The 5,729-nt window shown below is 41.9% G+C and overlaps 1 non-coding gene across 1 annotated transcript; it reads left to right on the top strand.

The window, feature by feature from the left end:
• Window positions 1-4,608: 4,608 nt before the first annotated feature.
• On the top strand, window positions 4,609-4,715 carry LOC131241565 (small nucleolar RNA R71). Its single transcript, XR_009169125.1, has one exon. It is a non-coding gene; the product is annotated as a small nucleolar RNA R71 (small nucleolar RNA).
• The last annotated feature ends 1,014 nt before the right edge of the window (window positions 4,716-5,729 follow it).

The following is a 5,729-nucleotide window of genomic DNA, read 5'->3' as shown; positions in this document are numbered from 1 at the left end:
TGACTTTAAACTCCTTACCATTGTCGGGATCTCTTATCTCAACGGCCCCATGTGGAAAAACAGTGACAACAATATAAGGACCGGTCCAACGAGATCGAAGCTTACCCGGAAAGAGATGTAATTGAGAATTGTACAAAAGGACCTTCTGACCAGGCGTGAATGATTTTCGCGAAATGTGTTGGTCATGAAATGCTTTCATCTTGTCCTTGTAAATTCTCGAATTATCGTACGCATCATTCCGGATTTCTTCAAGTTCATTCAATTGAAGTTTGCGTAGCGAGCGGGGTTGTCCAGATTAAAATTCAGATTTTTGATCGCCCAGTACGCTTTATGTTCCAGCTCCACAGGCAAGTGACAAGCCTTCCCATAGACAAGTCTAAAGGGAGACATTCCAATAGGGGTTTTAAATGCAGTACGGTATGCCCATAAGGCATCGATCAATCGAATTGACCAATCCTTACGATCAGGGTTGACCGTCTTCTCCAAGATGTGTTTAATTTTCCTATTAGAAATCTCGGCTTGCCCACTTGTCTGTGGATGGTATGGGGTGCTCACCTTATGAGAGATACCGTATTTCTTCATTAAGCTCTCAAATGGTTTATTACAAAAGTGTGAGCCCCCATCACTAATGATGGCTCGAGGCGTTCCGAATCGAGAAAGGATGTTCTCTTTTAGAAATTTAATGACCGTGCGATGGTCATTCTTTCGACACGGAATCGCTTCGACCCATTTAGTGACATAATCCACGGCGAGCAAAATATACAGATTCCCAAACGATTGGGGGAATGGTCCCATGAAATCGATACCCCAGCAATCAAATGCTTCAATGATAAGGATGGGATTCAAAGGCATCATATTTCGACGGGACAATGCTCCCAATTTCTGACAACACTCACAAGCTTTGCAAAACTCATGAGTGTCTCTAAATATAGTGGGCGATAAAAGCCACACTGCAGAATCTTGGCCGTGGTCTTTTTAGCGAGAAAAGTGACCACCACAGGCCTCTGAGTGACGAAAGGAGATGACGCTCGATGCTCATCGTCTAGTACACATCTCCTTAGAATTTGGTTTGGGCAATATTTAAATAAATAAGGATCATCCGAGAAAAGTTCGCACCTCGGTGAAAAATTTCTTCTTATCTTGCGAGTCCCTATGTCGGTATGGCACTGTAGCAAGATAATTAGCGATATCGGAACCAAGGTGAATGGGAGACTCGAAACAGTTGTTCATCCGGGAACATATCATTGATATGGGTCGCCTCAAGGGAATCGGAGGTATTAAGGCGAGAAAGGTGATCGGCCACTACGTTCTCTACTCCCTTTTTATCTTTAATTACCAAATCAAATTCTTGGAGTAAAAGGATCCATCGTATCAAGCGGGGCTTAGAATCATTCTTAGAAAGAAGATACTTAAGTGCCGCATGATCCGTGTAGATAATGATCTTGGATCCGATCAAGTAGGACCTAAATTTGTCCAAGGCGAACACTACGCTAAGAGTTCCTTTTCCGTAGTCGAGTAGTTCACAGGCGGGATTTAGAGTCCTACTCGCGTAATGAATGACGTAGGGCTTCTTATCTTTTCTCGGCCTAGGACCGCCCCAAGAGCAAGATCAAGCGTCGCACATAAGCTCAAAAGGAAGGCTCGAGTCGGTTGCATGATAGGTGTAGTGGTTAACGTGCCCTTAAGCTTGGTGAAAGCTTCGTGGCATTGCTCATCTACTCGTACGGAGCATCCTTCTGAAGAAGATTACATAAAGGACGAGAGAGAAGACTAAAGTCCTTTATGAATCGCCTGTAAAATCCTGCGTGTCCTAAGAAGGATCGCACGTCTCTGATGTTCTTGGGTGGAGGTAGGTTAGAGATAAGATCGATTTTTGCCTTATCTACCTCAATTCCTTTGCACGAGATGATATGCCCAAGGACTATTCCCTTCTGAACCATGAAATGGCACTTCTCCCAATTAAGTACCAAGTTCTTTTCTTCACATCTTTTCAGCACACATTTAAGACTTTCTAAGCATTTGCTGAAAGATGGACCATAAACAGAGAAGTCGTCCATGAAGACCTCTAGATATTGCCCCACCATGTCAGAAAAAATACTAAGCATACATCGCTGGAAGGTGGCAGGGGCATTACATAGTCCGAATGGCATCTTTCGATAGGTAAAGGTGCCGTAAGGACATGTAAATGTGGTCTTTTCCTGATCTTCAGGGGCTATCTCTATCTGATTGTAGCCCGAATACCCATCAAGAAAACTGTAATAGGAATGACCAGCTAACCTTTCAAGGATCTGATCAATGAATGGTAAAGGAAAGTGGTCTTTCCTCGTGACGGTATTTAATTTCCTGTAGTCAATGCACATTCTCCAACCAGTAGTGACTCTAGTTCGCACGAGTTCATTATTAGCATTGGCTACGATGGTGATTCCGGACTTCTTAGGGACCACTTGAGTTGGACTCACCCATTGACTATTGGATATAGGGTATATAATACCCACGTCCAATAGTTTAAGAACCTCGGCTTTAACCACTTCCTTCATATTTGGATTTAGTCTACGTTGTGGTTGCCGAGCGGTTTTTGCATTATCCTCAAGATATATGCGGTGAGTACAAATCGAGGGATCGATTCCCTTGAGGTCCGCTATCGTCCATCCCAGGTCTCCTTTATGCTCAATGAGAGTAGATATAAGCATACTCTCCTGCTCTTTCTCCAGGTGGGCAGAGATCACCACCGGGTATGTCTCATTTTGACCTAAATAGGCATATTTCAAATCAGAGGGCAAAGGTTTTAGGTCAAGCTTCGGCGGCTTGAGGTTAGACGGTAGAGGCACTACATCGGTTTGTGGCAATTCTTCAAATTGTGGCCTCCACCGGTTAACTTCAAGTACCGGTGCAGTATCAAGTAAGGCACACGTCTCCCTAATCATGTCATCATCAAAATCATGGGAGTGGGCCAGGCACGTCTCCAGATGGTTGGAGGATAAGGTCAGCGGTGTCGTATCTTCCACGAAAGAGTTAATCATATTAATGTCGTGGAAATCGTCATCATCCTCTGAGTTGCTGCCGTTACTGAAAAAAATATTTGACTCCAATGTCAAATTTCCAAAAGACATAGTCATGATACCATTCCTGCAATTGATAATTGCATTTGACGTGGCAAGGAATGGGCGACCAAGAATGACGGGTATCTGAGTGCTCATGTTATTGATGGGTTCGGTGTCCAGGATGATAAAATCTACAGGGTAGTAAAATCTATCGACCTGGACTAACACATCCTCAATTATCCCTCTTGGTACACGAACAGAGCGATCAGCAAGTTGTAGTGTGGTTAGGGTGGGTTTTAATTCACCCAAACCTAACTGTTTGTATACCGAGTAGGGAATCAGATTGACGCTCGCTCCTAAGTCAAGAAGTGCGTGATCAATTCGATGGTTCTCGATTACACATGATATGGTTGGGCTACCGGGATCCTTGAATTTCTGCGGCACGTCTTGCTTCAGGATGTCACTCACTTTTTCAGTCAAGAATATTTTCTTTTGAATAATTTTCCGTCTTTTGGTCGTGCATAAGTCTTTCAAGAATTTGGCATATGAAGGTATCTGTTTAACGACATCAAGTAGAGGAATGTTGACTTTCACCTGTTTCAACACCTCTAGGATATCCTGAGAGTTAGAGAGAGGTTTTGGTGAAACCAACCGTTGGGGGAATGGAGCAACTGGCTTCTCTAGAAGTTCCGGTTCTACTTTTTGTGGGGCATCACTGGATCCATCATTGTTGTCTTCTTCTGGTTCTTGAGGCTTTTCGGGCCTAACCGGATGAGTTTTATCAATGATCTTCCCACTCCTAAGAGTGGTGATGGATTTAGCATGCCCCATCTGATTTGAAGAGCTGGGATCATTATTCTCGTACTGCGGTTTAGGATTGGGGAGAGGTTGTGCAGGAAGCATCCCCTTTTCTATAACCGTCATACGAGAATCTATCTTTTGCATAAAATCTGTGATTCCCCGCATTGCCTGAGCCAGCTCTTGTATGGGATTTTGAACTGGTTCCTCTTGAGGTTTCACTTGATTTGGATTTTGATTGAAGAAACCAGGAGGAGTCGCCGTTTGTCCATTCCTCCAACTAAAGTTTGGATGATTTTTCCAGCCAGGATTGTATGTGTTGGAGTTAGGTCCAGTAAAAGGTCTTTGATAATTATTTACGGCATTGGCTTGTTCATTCAACACTCCTCGAAAGGCAGGTATTGTAGGACAGTTTTCAGTTGTGTGAATGTTGAAATCACAGATGCCGCAAACAATTTCATTGACCTTATCCTTCTTTCCTTCCATGGCCTCAACTTTCCTTATGAGTGTAGTCACTTTACACTTGAGATCATCCTCTTCTTTCAAGAGATATAATCCACCTTTCTCCTTTAATTTAGTCGGCCTAGACGTGGTGTTCGCCATTGGGTAATAGTCCCATAATTGTGTTTTTTCAGCGAGACTATCGAGGTAATCCCATACCTCGTCAACATCTTTGTTGATGAACTCTCCATTACACATTGTCTCGACCATTTGGCGCATGGAAGATGTTAGTCCATCATAGAAAAAATTTGTAATGCGCCACGTTTCAAATCCGTGTTGTGGGCATGAACTGACCAAATCTTTGAACCTTTCCCAACATTGGAAGAATGTTTCATCTTCCTTTTGGGCAAAGTTCATGATCGCTTTTCTGAGGGTAATCGTTTTATGATGTGGGAAATTTTTTTTTTATGAATTCCCTCTGCATATCGTTCTATGTGCCAATGGATCTAGGACGCAGTGAATGTAACCACGTCTTAGCTTTCTCTTTTAAGGAAAAAGGAAAGAGTTTCAGCCTAATTGTATCCTCAGATACATTAGGAAAACATAATGTAGCTATAATCTCATCGAACTCTTTCAAATGTAAATATGGACTTTCTGATTCAAGTCCATGGAATTTGGGAAGGAGTTGGATAACTCCCGGCTTGATGTCCATTTGTCCTGTGTTTTCAGGAAAAATCATGCATAAGGGCATACTCACTCCCGCCGGTTGTAGATAATCTCGTAAAGTACGAGGCGGGGGTGTCTGTTGCACCTCATTTTCATCTTGGGTATCCTCCACCCTGGGTGGGAGTAGAGGAGGTTGGTCTTCAGCCATAACTTCCGTTAACTCAGGGGATTTCGAGCGGTGTCTAGTCCTGCGATGGATAGTCAACCCCTCAACCAATCCTCCTTCAGTCAAGAGACGTCGAGTGTCGTCACGGGCCCACTTGGGCATGAAAACACTCGCAGCCCTCAATTAAAAACCTAATCTTAAGAAAAGGAAAGAAAATCTAGAAAGAAAGAGAGAGTTAGAAAGAAATTACCAAATTGGAGTCATAAGTTAAAAACCTGCAAAATAAAACAGAAATAAGTTAGATTCTAAAAAGAGAAGAATGATCCTTTAAAAGAAAAATAACAGTAAATTAATTTCTAAAAGAAGGTATTCTTAAAAGAAAGTGAAAATTTCTAAAGTAAATTAGGGAAGATCTAAACTAGAAAGTAAATTACTAAGAGAGAATTGAAAAATAGAAAGTAGGGAAGGAGCTTACTGAATTAGAAATTTCTATCTTAAAGGCCTACAAAATAGGAATGTTAGTTTCTAAACAAAATTCTAAAAATAAATTAGGAAACAAATTAGATTTTAAAAGAGTTAGAAAGTTACTAAAATAGAAATAGAAAGTTAATTTCTAA

The sequence above is a fragment of the Magnolia sinica genome, chromosome 3 (assembly GCF_029962835.1).
Source record: "Magnolia sinica isolate HGM2019 chromosome 3, MsV1, whole genome shotgun sequence".
In the NCBI taxonomy this organism is placed as follows: Eukaryota; Viridiplantae; Streptophyta; class Magnoliopsida; order Magnoliales; family Magnoliaceae; genus Magnolia; species Magnolia sinica.
This window is presented reverse-complemented; position numbering and strand designations above follow the sequence as displayed.